At 40.1% G+C, this 16,534-nt stretch overlaps 1 pseudogene; it reads right to left on the reverse strand.

The window, feature by feature from the left end:
* The window catches only part of LOC142037455 (ATP-dependent translocase ABCB1-like), a 46,318-nt pseudogene extending 34,483 nt beyond the window's left edge, over positions 1-11,835 (reverse strand).
* Positions 11,836-16,534: the final 4,699 nt, after the last annotated feature.

Below are 16,534 nucleotides of genomic sequence, written 5' to 3' on the forward strand. Positions count from 1 at the left end.
ATGTTGCTACCCAACTTACAGAAGTATCAGTGGTATGCAGAACAACTGTACCGGTTGTTTTTATTAGCAAGGGTGAAAAAGTGAAAAATGTAGTTTGAAAAGCTAACTTCAGCCTCACTTAAAATTTGAAGTCACATATTCCAAAAAGATTATACAAGATCAGTTCAGTATTTCTCATAAACATTGTTCAGCTACTGGTGAATTCATACTGTAAAGACTTTTCCAATTGTATAATCATTGGAGAGTATCAAGGTGGCTCCATACCAGAAGGCCAAGGCATATGATGCATATATCAAAAAGAAAGCAATACCCATAGAAATATTGGCTGACGTAGCCTTTTTGATACCAATGTGTTTGGCATCTTCTAATTTTTTTTTTGTTTCTGAAAAAAAACCCAAACAAACCAGAACATACAGGAAATTACTCTTTCTTACATTGTGTATATTCATAAATTTCCCATAAAATAAATCAAACTTATATAAAATACTTTTGTAAACAGTAATCCAGTTCTGAGAAAGATCTTGCTAAGAGTAGATGAAAATGTATTGACTGCCTTTCATGTTGTAACAGACTGAGCTGATCAATTTTGTTTGGAACAAGTCCTGGAGGAGTGGAAAAAGGCTATGGCAAGCTGTTAAACAGCTCTCATCTTGTGATTTTAGGTGGAATCTTCCAACTGTGAGTGAATATTACTGATGCTATGAAGAATCGTAAGCAGTGCCTTGAATTGTGGATAGAGCCACAGGACCGAAGTATTACAAAAGAAACAGTAACCTGAGAAATTACAATCTTGTAGCCTGACAAAAACAGCACACAAAGCTTGCAAACAAATCCTGAAGAAAATAACAAAATCAGAAATAAATGGAAATAAAATAAAATCATACGAAATTACAAGAAATGAAATGTGTTATGGGTTATGAAAGCAAAGGATTAACCCAATTACTTTTCTTTAATAGTGTCTTTTCTAGAGAGGTGAGACAGTAAAACTAGTCCTTTGGGACTTCATTAATGCCATCTAATGCCAATTTATCCTAAAGCCATAGGATAAATTATTAAATGAACAGTAGTTGTGAAGTAATAAAAGAACAGTACAGTTTGAAGCAAGACTGTGGTTTTCAGCAGGGAGCTACAATACACAAGGGAGTTGACAACATGAATTCTTCAGTCAGTCTTGGGATTTATTGTTTTTACTTATTTTAGTGACTTGGGCATGCAAACAATACTCAGGATAATGATATTTCCTGATGGTACAAACCCAAGAGAATCAGTACAGAGGACCAGTGAGAGGACCAGGAGAAAGAATACCAGAATGTCTTACAGAATTAGAGACTTGATGTTGGAGGGTAGTAATAAGAGAAGGAGATGAACCATAATTATGTAAAATAAAAGATGACCAGTGAAATGGCAAACCTATACTGTATGAGAAAACTATAAGAACTTAATTTGGTTGTCCTAGCAAAATGCCACCTGAGAGAGTCTATGATATATTTATATAAACAACACAGGAAAGTAAACCCATGGGAGGGAACTACTAAAGCAAATGTTCAGTGCTGATACAGTAACAAATTAATGTATAGGAACTATGCATACACTTTGTTGGAAATAGATGTCCCGTCTTCAGACAGTCAAGCAGTAGAATAGCCTTCCACCAGCAGTAGAGTTAAAAAGCCTACCTGGTTTTAGAATGGAGTTTTTATGCTTATTAACAAGGGAATTAGATGACACATTTGCTTACTAACTGTTCCTGGTAACACAGGAGGTCCTTCCCACTTCGGGGTCACGAGGAAAGACCTACATCACATTCAGTGCATCCATGGCGGGAAGTGGCTGGCAAACAGTGCTCTAAGGATGAATAGGAAAAAGAGGTGATGAACAGCACTGGGTAACTGAAGAAAGATGCTGGGGTGAACTGGGAAGTGAGGGCCAGGTGCCCAAAGGACTTCTTTAAGCTGCCTGAGCCAGCAGCAGTGGCGGCTGGAGCATAAAGGGAGAAGCAGGTCAGGGGATGGTGTGTGTTTTCTGTGGATAACAATTGTTATTGAACCTCGAGTTTGAAAAACTCCTGGCAGTATTTGTGGTCATGCTGGTTATCTTTAGATAAAAGATCAAAAAGATGGCAAGAATGATGTTCCATAGTATAATAGAAATATATACATATGCATAACCTTGGTTTGTGACCTTAGTGTTATACTTGTCTTTTTTTTGCCACGTGCCTGTCTTTTTTGCTTACAACTCTCACTGGGTTTATGAGGCCTGTAAGACCATATTCTCTTTGGGAAAGGAACTGCATCTCTGCATGTTTTATGATGCTTTTTGAAGCTAATAAAAAAGTAGAGACAAGAAAAAAGTCAGCAGCAAAGATATAAAAAAATTCAAAATCTCTTTAGTCACTATTATAAAAACAATGAACATATGGAAACTTTATTCTCACCTTTCAATTTCTTTTCTTTGTCCTCCACATGCTACCACGGTTCGAATTGCTGCCAGAAATTCCTCTGCAACAGCTCCTGCTCTTGCATATGCATCTAGCTCTTTGTTAGTGAATGTGGAAATTATCTGTGCAGAAGAAAAATATTTTAACTCCCCCACTCGAACAAAACCAGAACGAGCTCAAGTGTTGTTCTGATGTCTAAGAATTCTTAATTTATTGTACCAAATTTCCTATCTGCTTTATTTTATTATAAAGATTTAAAAAGAATCCACATTTGACTTCCAAGGCAGAAATTTAATGAAGGGCATCATGACAATGTTTGCATTGCATAAAATATATTGACTAGAAAAATGCATGTTATCTGCTGCCAAAAAATGAGGTTGGATTTTCAGTTCTATACTTTCATCATTTTGGATGGCCAGAGGAGCTGACTAAGATCCCTTACACCTAGAAATACTTGCACCAGCACGGTCAGGCCGTTCTGGTTTGTGTCAGGACAATTAGTTGCCTGACAGCCATGGGAACATTCATGCTCCAAACACATAGTAGGCTGCAGATGAAGCCATAGCAGAGTACTCATGTGCTATGGAGTATTAGGGACTGCACATGTTAAATAGGGTTGGGATTTTCATCTTAGCTGAAAGGGCAAGGCTGGCCAGTGTCACTGAAACTCCGTAGCCAGTTGGTACTCGACATCCTGATGCCCCTTTGAAAGTCCTAGCCAAAAGCAATTATATTTCTATAGATGAAGTCTCTTTCTCTCTCCAGGTGGTCTGCATCCACTTCTGGCGTGCTGTTTTCAGTAAGTGATTGGAAGCTGAGCAAATGGCAAAGGCATGGTCTGGAGCAGAGTTAACGGTGTGCCGGCTGCCCGGCTGTCCCTGCCCGCGCCCTTGTGCTGCCCCTGGGGGTAAAGCCCTCCTCGCCTTGGGGTCGGAGCCCACAGACGGGTCTTGTCATAGGAAACCTGATTCGCTCCAGGTTCATGCCAGAACTTACTGTCAGTCACCTGCGATGACTGCAGCTGTGCCATTTGACTTCATTTCTGTATTTCTTTGTTTTTACTGACAGTACTTGGTTATTTTGCTGTAGTTGTCACGGGGTCCAATGAAGAAGGCGAAAGTACTGCTTATTTACCCTTTCATGTTTATACTTACATAAACTTTGCAGCAGTATAGCTGAGTCCGTGGTGGAGGCACTGCACTTCTCCAGCTGTACCAGTGTCGTCATGCACCTATTCACACCTTTCTGCATGTGGGCAAGGTCTAAATTCACTAGGAGCCAGATTGCATTTTTAAATCTTACAGATACCAAATGGGATTATAGAAGATATAGTTTACCAATGTATTGAAAACTCACACTTTTTGCCTACCTTTGCCCAGAGAGCTGATGACAACCCTAGAACAGGACTGAGTGCCAGGATCACAAGTGTTATTTTCCAGCTTTTTGTAAAACCAGCTATAAATCCAGTGAAAAAGTAGCCACTGCCTGAAAGAACATTGCCATTTCCCCCCTATTTCTTCATTAATCTTGGAGATGTCACTGAAAAAACCAAATTATATCCAAACAAATAAGAATGTGTGGAAAAGACAGAAATAAACTCTTTGGATGCAGTACAGTTTGTCAGTGCTTCATCATGTTTCTAACACCTGCAATTCAACACAGCTACAAGTTTGCAGCCACAGAAGGCATAGAGCAGCATTCTCCAACGCCTCTCTTCCTCAGGTTCCATTTAAATACACATCTCAGGATCCATATAAATAATAGCATAGCTTACAGAGGAGTTTAATAAGATAAAATAACATTGGTATGAGGGAAGTATTACAACTGATTTTCAATAATTAGAATTAGTACTCAGTTGCCAATTAACTGATATTTAATACTTACTCTAGAAATCTACTGTTAAATTCACCTACATCATTACATCAAACCATCTAATCTCCTGTGTCATTACAGCATGAAAAAATTCTTGTCTGATTCTTTTTTATTTGCCAGCCAGCAGCCAGCAGCCAGCAGCCAAAATGAAACTTGAATGTAGTGCAGCAAAAAGAACACCAGCTCTTATATCAGGATAATAATATGCATATCTGAAAGGAAACAAAAGGATTGGAAATGGAATTAATTCTACTCAAAACAGGACTAGCTGCTATTCCTCTTTCTTCACTATAATGAGTATTTTTAATTTCTTTCAGAATCAAATTTCAGTTGTTATCTTTTGCTAACTTATTATACAACTTCCACAAAGTGAAAAAAATTTCTAAAAGTATTGTCTTAAAATCCATGAAGACATAGATTAAAAAAACAAGCTTAGAATGACATATTGACTCTTAGAAATACTTCCCACAATCAATGAAAATTAAGACAGGGATTTTAAAAAAGCTTAAGTGATATAAAAGCAAAAGTAAGTTAAGCTTCAAGATATCCACTTTCATTTAACAAAGTAAAGATATAGATATTGAATTTTAATTGTTTGTATGGTATCATAATTTAACTGTTTTGTTTAGTCATCTTTGAGAAATGTTAGTTTTTTAAAAAATATGTACATTCCTAAGGAAAAAGAAATAAATTAGTGTCTAGGTACTGTTCATGCAATTACGACAAAATAAGGCTCCACACATTCAAAAAAAAAAAAAGCAATAACGAAAGCTATTCTAAGTACTTTTGTTACAAATGAATGCCAAAGATGTTTTATTCATTATTGCAATTAAACAAAATATTTCATATTTAAACTGAAAAATATTGGTACATTAATAACTTAAAATTAAATGAGCAGCTGAATGTTGTTCTTAATCATTGCCAGCATAATAAAAAAGCTACAAAAAGCAGCAAAACTAGGGAAAAACCAGAATTTATACATTTGTTCTAACATTCAGTTTATGCCAAAACACAATGGAATTGATTTAATTTTGGTTCAAAATCCCTATTAATTGTGGTTATTTTATAATATCATTAGTAACAATTAATTAGAAAATAAAAGTATATGACATTGTGAATTATTTGTTCAATGACATTTGTTAAGAAACACATAGCTCTGCTTTTGCCAGCTTTTTTGCATGACAAATAAACTGAATGTTTATGTTTAGATTCCAGTTCCAGAATTGAGCCAGATAATTTTTGTATGAATAATTCCTAATTATTATCGTACATAGTGGGGTTTGTACAACAAGAGTAGAATTTGCCATCTGTGATTTCATACTCCCTTCAAGGAGCAGACCATCCTGGCTTGCTGACAAAACAAATACCCTTCTCTGAGGTTGAACAAAAAGACTAGGGTTTTCTTTTAATTTCAGAAAGGGGGCATGAAGAAAGAGGAGCTAGGCCTTAAAAGAAGTGTGATCAGAAGGAAAACCTGGAAAGGGCAAAGCATGACAAAAGAAGAGATATGGTATAGGTAGACAGAGAGAGAAAAAGGAACAACCCCCCCTCCAACCATAAACCTGGAAATTGCTCAGACAGTGGCACCTGTGATGTGTCCTCACAGCCTGTCTCTGAAACTAACTGGTGCTTAACACCTTAGAAGACTGTGAATAAATATTATTAGACTAACATAAAATAGCTTCTCAGTGAGATAGTTTAATCGGACCAACTGTTGCATGTCAGTCCCTATTACAATTTTATCCAATTAGAAATGTTAAAAATATGTAAGTTCTTGGCCTAATTTATATTTTTTTGTTATGAGCTCTGCAGATTTGTTGGGCATTATATAAAAAGCATTTCTCTTATCAGTTTTAAATTTGGTGTCTCTCGACTTCACTGTCTGTTCTTTGTTCTTCTAGAAGAAAAAGGTACCAAAGAGTACTTGATTCACCTTCCTAATGGCAATCATTATTATTATGTGGGTGACCATTAGGTGGATATTACTCTGTGTTTGTAGTGGCTAAATGAAAGACTAAATGAAAATGGAAAACTTGGAAATTTAATGGAAACTCCATCATACATGATTTCATAACTGTCTCATTTTGGTTTATTTCTGGTAGAGTACAAGGTGTTTGTCTTTAAGGAACATTTTTCAGAATTTCACTTATTATCAACAAATTTTAAATGTGTGATCCTGTGCAGTAAGAACATGGAGAGAATAAATGGCTTGCCTAAGAAGTTATCATGAGCTTTTGACATTGAAGGGATGCATGGAGGAGGAAGAAAGGGAGTAGTTTCTCTGAGTTACAAGAAGCTTTGTTTCACTTTCATAAAACTGTATCCAAGCTTCACTAGCTGATGGAGTTATGTGAAAACAGTACCTACAGTTTTCATACAGCTACTAGGGTCTCCTAGGTACTGTCCTTTAAAAAGTTCATAAACTAATAGAAAATATGTGGTTTAGAGATGTATGAAATTAGTTGACTTTGCTGACTGATATGTTGTCATTTAATTATGGATTAAACAAAGTAATTTTGGGGCTTTGCATGTGATCAGTTCCAACATTTTAGGGCATTTGTTAGGCATCAGCCAAAACGTTTGTGGCTTTGCCGAAAATAAGAAAGCCAAAGAGCAGGAAATGGGGAATCTCCATAGAAGCTCTTGCAGAGCTGGCACAGAGCTCCTTCAGCCGTGAGAGGTCCTGCTCCCAGGACTTCCCTCAGAACCAGGTGGGTGGCAGCCATTTGTGCATTGGACTGTGCCTTACTCTCTTGCGGTGGTTACCTACTGAGAGAGGCAGGAAAGCAAAGGGGAAAAGGAAAAAGGATTGTCGTGGTTTAACCCCAGCCAGCAACTAAGCACCACGCAGCCACTCACTTCCCCCCCACCCAGTGGGGTGGGGGAGAGAATCAGAAGGAAAAAGGAAAACTTGTGGGTTGAGATAAGAACAGTTTAATAGAACAGAAAGGAAGAAAATAATAATGATAATAATAACAACAATAATAAAATGACAATAATAATACAAGAATTGGAATATACAAAACAAGTGATGCACAGTGCAATTGCTCACCACTCGCCAACCGATGCCCTGTCAGTTCCCAAGCAGTGATTCCTCCTAGCCCCATTCCCCCCAGTTTATATGCTGGGCATGACATCCCATGGTATGGAATACCCCTTTGGCCAGTTTGGGTCAGCTGCCCTGGCTGTGTCCCCTCCCAACTTCTTGTGCCCCTCCAGCCTTCTTGCCAGCTGGGCATGAGAAGCTGAAAAATCCTTGACTTAGACTAAACACTACTTAGCAACAACTGAAAACATCAGTGTGTTATCAACATTCTTCTCATACTGAATCCAAAACATAACACTATACCAGCTATTAGAAAGAAAATTAACTCTATTCCAGCTGAAACCAGGACAAGATGAACAGGAAAGTTGTGGCAGGAAGAAGAGAAGCCAGCTTGCCAGGAAGGCAGGGCTGGTGGCAAAATGAGAGCTGGAGAAGAATACAAGGGGAGGACAAGGAGTAGAATGATGTAGGCAAGGAGGAAGAGCAAGAGTAGGAGCATGCATTGAGGAAAAGGCATGAGAACTGGCATGGGAGGACAACAAGGCATCCTGACACACAAGAAAGTGAGGAATAACTGTCCCCCTGAGTGAGCTTCTGGCATAAAGGTTGTAGGTTTGCAGGAGTCATCTGGCACAGGCTGGGATTAGAGTGAGAAAATGCAAGGTGCCCCTGACTCATACAATGATGACATAACAAAAACTGAATTCCTTCCTTTCCATGAGATATTTATCATGAGATTAATCTTGAGCTAAATATTAGAATAATATTTACTAGACAATTGCTTGAGATCTCTATTACAAGAAAAGAATAGCCATGAAGTGAATGAAAACTTTCCTAATTTCTTCCTCCAACTTTCCCATGAGAGCATAAGAAAAAAATCTATATAGAAAAATTCACTAACATATGGTTCAATAAAGAAAAATTTGCTAGAGAGCAAATTAGAGAAAAGCTAGTTTATTTTTATTTAATCACATGATAATAATTTCCTTCTGTAAGCTCCTATCCCAACAATGCTGAATGGAGCTTGAAAGCAGTCAGCTACCTAGCACCTTACCTAGCCCCTGACCATGTTTAAGGGAACTGGGGCTAAGCAACACATTACAAAGCATTTTCTGAAGCCAGAAGTGAACATTCTACCTGTAAGATAATAAACAGTTAAAAAACTAGTTAAATTCAGGTACTTTACAACCACTAGCCTGAATTCCACATTTCAAATACAATATTTTCTCTGGAATGTGTGCTGGTTTTATGAATATTTATAAAACAATACACAGGAGCTATAAAACCCACCTTATTTAATAGTGCTCTGGAGTACTTTACAAATGTAAGTTCATAAATAAGTAAAGTTCAGAAAATTAATGAATATGGTATTAGGCACTTCCTTCCAATTGTCTAGGGGACACATTTTTATTTAATGAATTCTTGTTGCCAGAGGTTAAAGGTGTAATTAAATTGTATAAGGATTCATCTACATGTAAAGCTAATCAGGAATGAGCAATTCTGGAATGTGCATTTGGCACTTTAATTTCAGAATAAATATGCCTTGTTCTGGTTTGGCTCTGCAGTAAGAAGTGATCATAACAAGTTTTCAGATTTAGATACTGCACTTTATATTTACACTTGATTTAAACCTAGACTAATTTTCCAGTGCAAATACTGCACAGTAGAAATCAAATGATGAAGCAGAGGTGACAACACTTAATAGTTTGACCCTTTTGGGGATGCTTTGAGGTATATCATTATACCTCTGTGCACCAGTAACAGTCATTCTTGTCCAAATATTCAGAGGGAGTGGTTAACTCCTTTTGAAATCAATGTTTGACAGGTAAGTTAGGTGATTTAAATAAGCATACTGCTCTTTAATGAAGATCATTGGGCTGAACCATGCAACTACATGAATATAGTGTTCAGCTCTTTTCCCTCTGTACCTTATTTACTTCTCTGTCAAGGAGCAAAGTGGTGTTGGAGAAGTGGGAAATAACATGGAGGTCTTTGGAGAAGTTTAGGAAATTCCAATTCACGTAACATGAGCAAGGCTACCACTGATTTAGAAGAAAAGGACAAAGTTGATGATGTTTGGACAAAAGGGACTCTCAGGTACATCTCTTATATGCTCAAACTTAGCAGCAGAAAAGCAGCTTTTTCTGATAATCTCATCCTTATATCAGTCTGAAAGTCTTTTTTTGTTGTTGTTCAAATAAGCGGACCTATAATTATAGTCTTTGGGACACTTTTAATATCCTTCTAAAATTGTTACAGAGGCACGCACAATCAAATCCAACAGGTGTTAAAGCTCAGATTTACTCTTCAGTAAAAAGTTAGAACGCTGGTAACATTTTGTAAACCACAGGCTCAATGATGTAAAGAGAATTAATACTATACAGCTGACTTAAAAATTCTTAAGATTTAAAATGATGGCTCCAAAATGCGCATATCACTCACCTAAAAGCTGAGGGGTCTCTCCTTTCAGGATTTACCTCAGGCGGTGCCCCGACCCAAGGGGGAGTCCCCTGCTGCAGACCCGCTGCTCCCAGGAGGACTGATTCCCACGTGTCCTCCGGCGGGAACCCGTTTATACCCTTGTCGAATCTGATCTGTGGTCATTTAATCCATATTGGCCAAGAGGGTCACCTCAGTGTATCTGGCACATTTCCATTGGTCAGATCAAATTTCAACCTGCAGCCTATAGGGTTTGGGGTTTTTTCTCTTCTCCCTGCCTGGAGAAGTTTTGTTTCCTGCTGGGGGGAGTGTACTGCCACACAATCCACCCCATGACCACAGTCACGATTCAACTGGTTTCCTTGGAGTGGTGGTACAGTCACCTCTTGCCTCCAAAGTTAAAAGGGAGTGCAGTCTGTTGAATTTGATGCTCATTGTGGGTCATCATTCCATTCTGGTCTAGAATTAAAGTGGAATATCTGACACAGAAATATCCAGCGCACGAACAGATTTTAAAGGCATATACTTAACCGTTAATACAGACTTCACTACCAAGCGTTTGATAGAACTTATTGCAATACAGATTACAGCAATCATAACTACAAGCATTATTAAAGATTAGAGAAGGCTGGTCATCCACCCTGTCAAAGAAAATTGGAATATATCAAAACCTTTCCCAGTCACTTAGTCCCTGGTGCAGAAGCAATTGCCTCTGAGTCTCTTGCCACTTTCTTTTGTTGATTTGGTCTTGAAGCTACATTGACACATTTTGAGTGAACATAGCAGTTGTCCATCAACAGGTTCAAAAACTTCACATACACTCTTCTCTTTCAGTAACATTGAATCCAATACAGCTCAATTTTGGATGGTCATTTTACCAGTATGTTATAACTGTTTGTTCAAGAGTCCCCAAACTGTCACGTGTAGTGTTGGCTGAGGTTGATAGTTGTAAACTCAGTTCTAGAATGCTCTGTTGGTGTTCCCTTGGGTACCGTACACAGTCCCCCCCACGGAATTTCAGGGCATAGTGTAGTACCATTCCAACTCCACCCTGTGATCCCATGGGTTAGTTGGAGGATATAGTGCCATTTGGTGTCTCATACTGAACTAGCATTTACTGCACCTGATGACCAACTATAAACAACATGAGCATAACCTCCTCCCCCCATCCAATCTGAACCTCCAACTATAACTGTTACATTGCTCCCATGTGAGCTCAAGGGCTCGTGATATATTGATGTCCATCATTTTCACCACGACATTATCATCCAGATCTTCACCATCCATGCCTGACACCATCATCACTGCCAGTAGAAGCACTGGAAGGGCTTGTTTCTTCATTGTCCTGTAAGAAAACACAAACTAGGCCTTGGTCTTAAACCAGGTCACAGCATTAGAAGTCCAGGATTATCCACTGGGCACTGATGTGGTGAGTCTTTTCGTTCCCTTCTAAGGCTTCCCAGGCATACAAGCCTTTGAGTTTTGCTAAGGTCATAGGAACAATACCAGTGGAGGGCAGTTTCACCATGGCAGGTTGGCCCACATATGTCTCCAGTGGGAAGTGGCGTCTCTGATCATCTGGTATAGAGTCATTGCCCCTTAATGGTCCCATAGGACAAAATGCTTGAATTTTTGGACTTCCATAATTTCCCCATCAGTTATTAACAGTAAAAACTGCCTGTGGTAAAGGTGTGTCCCAGTTATGGCATGAGACAACAGCATGTTTTTTGATCAAGCCATTGGTTCGCCCAACTATACCATTAGCTTGGGGGTAATATGGGGTGTGAAAGACCCATTTGATGCCTTCCCCTCATGCCCAGTCTTGTACCACTGTGGCTGTGAAATACGACCCATTATCACTTAGAATACATTCAGGAATAGGTAGAATACCAAACCATTCTCGCAAAACCTGGACTGTCTGGTCTCCAGTAGCTGTGCCAAGATCTGTTGCCATAGACAATCTTGATACTACCTCCACTCCCACCAAAATATATTTCCTTCCATGGGATGGTCGCAGAGGACCAATGTAATCAACCTGCCACATGCTCCAAAGAGCCTTGCCTTGTCTGATATGCTGGGCTGGAGCTTGATTTGGGTAATTAACCTTAAGCCTTATTTGGCATTGCAGGCAAGCTCTAAGAATTGCTTCACAGATTTTCATAGACACTGGCCAACCCCAAGATCGGCCTTCATAATAGAGATCTGCTTTCCCTGAGTGGCCTTGCTTGATATGCAACCATTCTGCTAGTCTATCTCAGTCTTCCTTCTCACAAGTGACCATCCTTATTTGGGCCAGGTGGTCCACCTGTTGATTCCATTTCGCAGCTGGGGTTCTATCCCAAGCATGTCCCTTCACCCATCCCACCTTTAAAGGTTGGGATCTCCTATTGCCAGGAGACCTTGCCAATCCTCTGTCCTCCATGTTTTCGCATGACCTACTTCCCACTTACTAGATTCCCACTGACATATCCACTCTGTAGCTCCCTTAAAGGTTGCATAAGAGTCAGCATAGACCAAAAATACACAGCAGTTAGTAAATATTGAAATATCTAATAACATTTGTGCTGGGTTATGTATTTATTACACCCACTTTTTTTTGATAAGTGGGGCTTTATTACATATTTTGGTTTAAATATTTAGTTTTGCATAAGAACTGCTTCTGATTTCAATGCATAGCACAACAGATTTTCTTTCTCAGTTTCTTTTACCATTTCCCATTAATCCATTTATTGAGTTCCTTAACCCAAACTGTAATATTTTAAAGTGTTTCCTTTAAACCTGACATAGCAGTTAATAAGTGAACTGTTTGTAACAGCACAGTAGACTAGTTGGAAGAAATACAGAACTAATAAAAATTAAAGCCCTGTCATTTCTCACAGTAGTGACTGGGCCAGTGACACATCTGGCCCACAGCATGGGAGCAAACTGGGAATCAATAGCTTGACGTGCACTGCTATACTACCCTTTATTTTGTCTAACTACAACTCCTTTTTTTTGCGTAAAAGCCATATTTCAATGACACCAACTAGAAATTACAACAGTTCCTACCTGGATAAGTAATGTTTTCTCAAGTATATAAGCTATCTGTCATGTCACCAAAGATGATCATCATAAGGGAGACACCTGCTCCATGGAGTATTGCCATGGTAGTGCCTAGCACCATGAGGAGTTTATCCTGCCAGCTGGAGTATCAAAACTAAAAGCAGAAACAGAACTGTGCTGAAAACTTCCCTAATTGCAGCAAATGCATTTGAGTGACAACTCAGTGTTAACAGTGCAGGAGGCAGTAAAAAGTAAAATAAGAAAATTTTAATACATAAAAAGGTAAAATTGTAACATAAATGCAACTTCTTAATAATCGTTTTAAGAATAAAATAATGGATTTCATAAAATATGAATAATAATAAAATATTAAAAACTTATGTTTAAACAAATTTTGCATTCAATTTAACTATGTCCAATTGGAATTTGAATTGATGACTATAACTGAAATTAAAAAAATAAAATCTAATAATATATCTGTAATAATTTCTTTACTTTTATAGTATCTTAGGTCTACATTTTGGGCTGGTGGGTCTTTACTACTGTAAGCAGTTTCAAGTCCAATATATTTAAAGCTGTATAAAAGTGATGTCTCCTGTTTCTGTTGTAACATTACTAATACTTCCCATGAAGCAATGGTCATAAAAAACCTAAATATGACTGTGTCATGACCCAGACTGGACAGACCAGGGAGTCATGTTTAATTTGAAATTCCCTTGGGCTACATTAAGGTGAAACGACACCAAACGATCAGTTAAAGATTTTATTCATGACAGAAGCAAACTGAACTGGGGAGGTGTGGTAGTAGGTGGCAGGGTTTCTCACAACAGGAATTGGCATAAGACTACTTCTGTAAACTGTGTAACCATATACATGGATTCAGGGAATAAGGAGATCCCTCCCGTTGAGTCACGAGGTTCGGAGCAGACCCCCTTGCTTTCCAGACTCCTCCTCACAGAAGGGTCTAGGGGTGGCTGGATCTACTCTTAGTCTCAGACTTGGTCAATTGTTTTATGTCTTAAAGGGATGAGGTGTAAGGATTATGGAAAAGAAAAAGGAAAGAGAGAAGAAGACAGAGAGAGAAAAAGGAAGAGAGAAAGATTTCACCGGTCCAGCGTTGGTCCAGTCAGCCGACGGTCCAGTTCCAGTGGGCTTGCGCAACTGGGGCTTCAGTTTGTGTCCTTTTATCATCCTTGCCCCTCCTTCAGGCGGGCACCCGAAGTCATGTTAATGAGCAGTTTGTGAGCCCTTGGGCTTGCGGGTGGTTTGGGGAGTAACCTCTCCTTCCCTGCAGACGTGGCCACTGTTTGATCTTTGTATCAGAACAGCTTATCAGAAGAGGGAGCTGTGCACCCTCCAGCACACCCTCCCCCTCCTGTTGCTGATGTCTGAGCTGATGGGCTTTTCACCTTGGCTCCTTGCTGTGCAGGGTTTGTCTTTAAGCAGAACTTGCCCCACCACAATGTTTGAGACATTAACTCTTTCAGTCTTTCACAGACTGTGTACTAAGGAGAGTAAGAGTTTCATCATGCATTTTATTGTACAGAAGTATACAGGCGTGTCATGGTTTCAGCCCAGCTGGGAACAAAGCACCATGAGGCCACTTGCTCACTCGTCCCCACCGGTAGGATGATGATGAGAAAACATAAAGAAAAGCTCACGGGTCAAGACAAGGACAGGGAGGGATCACTCACCAATTACGGTCACAGGCAAAAACCAGACTCAACTGGGAGAAAAAACAAAACCAATTTAATTTACTACCAATCAAATCAAAACAAGGATAATGGGAAGTAAAACCAAATCTTAAAACACCTTCCCCCCACCTCTCCCTTCTTCCCGGGTATAGCTTCACTCCCGAATTCTCTACCCAACGCCCCCAGCGGCACAGGGGGACAGGGAATGGGGGTTACGATTGGTTCATCACACACGGTCTCTGCCGCTCCTTCCTCCTCAGGGGGAAGACTCCTCACTCTTCCCCTGCTCCAGCATGGGGTCCCTCCCACAGGAGACAGTCCTCCATGGACTTCCCCAGTGTGAGTCCTTCCCACAGGCTGCAGTTCTTCACAAACTGCTCCAGCGTGGGTCCTTTCCACGGGCTGCAGTCCTTCAGGAACAGACTGTTCCAGTGTGGGCTTTCCCATGCAGTCATGGCCATCTTGGAGGGCATCCCCCTGCTCCAGCGTGGGGTCCTCCATGGGCTGCAGGTGGGCATCTGCTCCACCATTCACCTCCATGGGCTGCAGGGGCATCACCTCCTCCCCCTCCTTTTCACTGACCTCTCTGTCTGTATAGGTGTTTCTCTCACATTCCACTCCCCTCTCAGCTGCAGATTTTCCAGCAGGTGGGGTTGGGGGTTTTTTTACCTTCTTAAATACATTCTCCCAGAGGTACTACCACCATCACTGATGGGCTTGGCCTGGGCCAGAGGTGGCTCCAACTTGGAGCCAGGGAAGCTTCCAGCAGCTTCTCACAGGAACCACCCCTGTAGCCCCTCCCCTGCTACCAAAACCCCACCACACAAACCCCAAACAAAATGGAAAATAATAACTCTGGGTTTTAGTCAGCTTGCTGCTGATGCCAAAAAAAAATCTTAAGTCCAGTTACTGGATCTGCATGGAGGCAGGAGCCATGGGATATCATGTCACCACAGGGACCTCTAAACAGGCTCTCAGGTAATTGTTAGATACCTTATTCTCCTTGTAGGGTAGATGGTAAATCACCTCTCACGCCCTGGAAGGGCAGTGCCTAGGAATGGTTAGGTCAGAGCAGGTTGTTCCTGTCCCCATACTCCAAATGAGCAAGAAGAGAAAAAGAAAAAGGAGTAAAAATGTCTTTCTTATTGCATAATAATGAGCATGAGTCCTTGAGTAAAAATATATCTGTGGATTAGTAACAGAGTGGATGTGTTCAGCATCCCATGGCTCTTAGGAGGCACCCGTGTCAGTGTGCCAGCCCCGGGTACTCCTGGGAGACGCCGGTTTGTGCATGACATACATGTCTGACCTCGCTGCCAGAAAATAGGCAAGAGTGCTCAGACCAGTCTGGGGATGTGATTTCCAGAAGCAACAAAACCAAGAAGAGAAGATCAATGGATTTTCCTCTCTGAGCCTGTAGTGATGGTCTGAAAGGTGTGGCTATGAAATAATCCCTTAAATGAAGGAAGCTGTGCTCTCTGGCATGTAGGTGGGGTCCATGGGATGCACCTTTAGCTGGGTCATCTTTGAAGGAAACAGGTTTAGCTGTGGCTGTTACTTGAATGGAGTTGACCTGGTCTTTCAAGTGAGTCAGAGCAGTTTACTGTTTCTTGTCCTCTCTGTGTGGAAGGAGGATTTACCAATGTGTGTTTTTCTTTTCTCCTCTGTGTGAATTTTTACTGTTAGTTTCTCCTAGGTTTTCAGAAATGGGGAGAAAGATGGGAGTTCTGCTGAATGCAGTGCTAGTGCTGGGAATCTAGAGAGTGTGATGCTAGCTGTCATCGCTCTGCACAGTAGTGTTTTTCTCTTGCTGCTTCTGCAGGAAAAAGTTTTGTTTCAAATGCTGGAATTACCCTTCAGGAGGTAAAGAGGCATGAGTTTTCCATATGTATTTGGGAGAGCTGGGAAAGCTTTTCACCTACAAAAGAAAAACTTTTTTCCTAAAGCTGCCTCAGGTTCCCTTAGATGCAAACCTGAGTCAAATCTGAATAAATCTTAAGTCTGCTA

The sequence above is a fragment of the Buteo buteo genome, chromosome 2 (genome assembly GCF_964188355.1).
Source record: "Buteo buteo chromosome 2, bButBut1.hap1.1, whole genome shotgun sequence".
NCBI classification, from domain to species: Eukaryota; Metazoa; Chordata; class Aves; order Accipitriformes; family Accipitridae; genus Buteo; species Buteo buteo.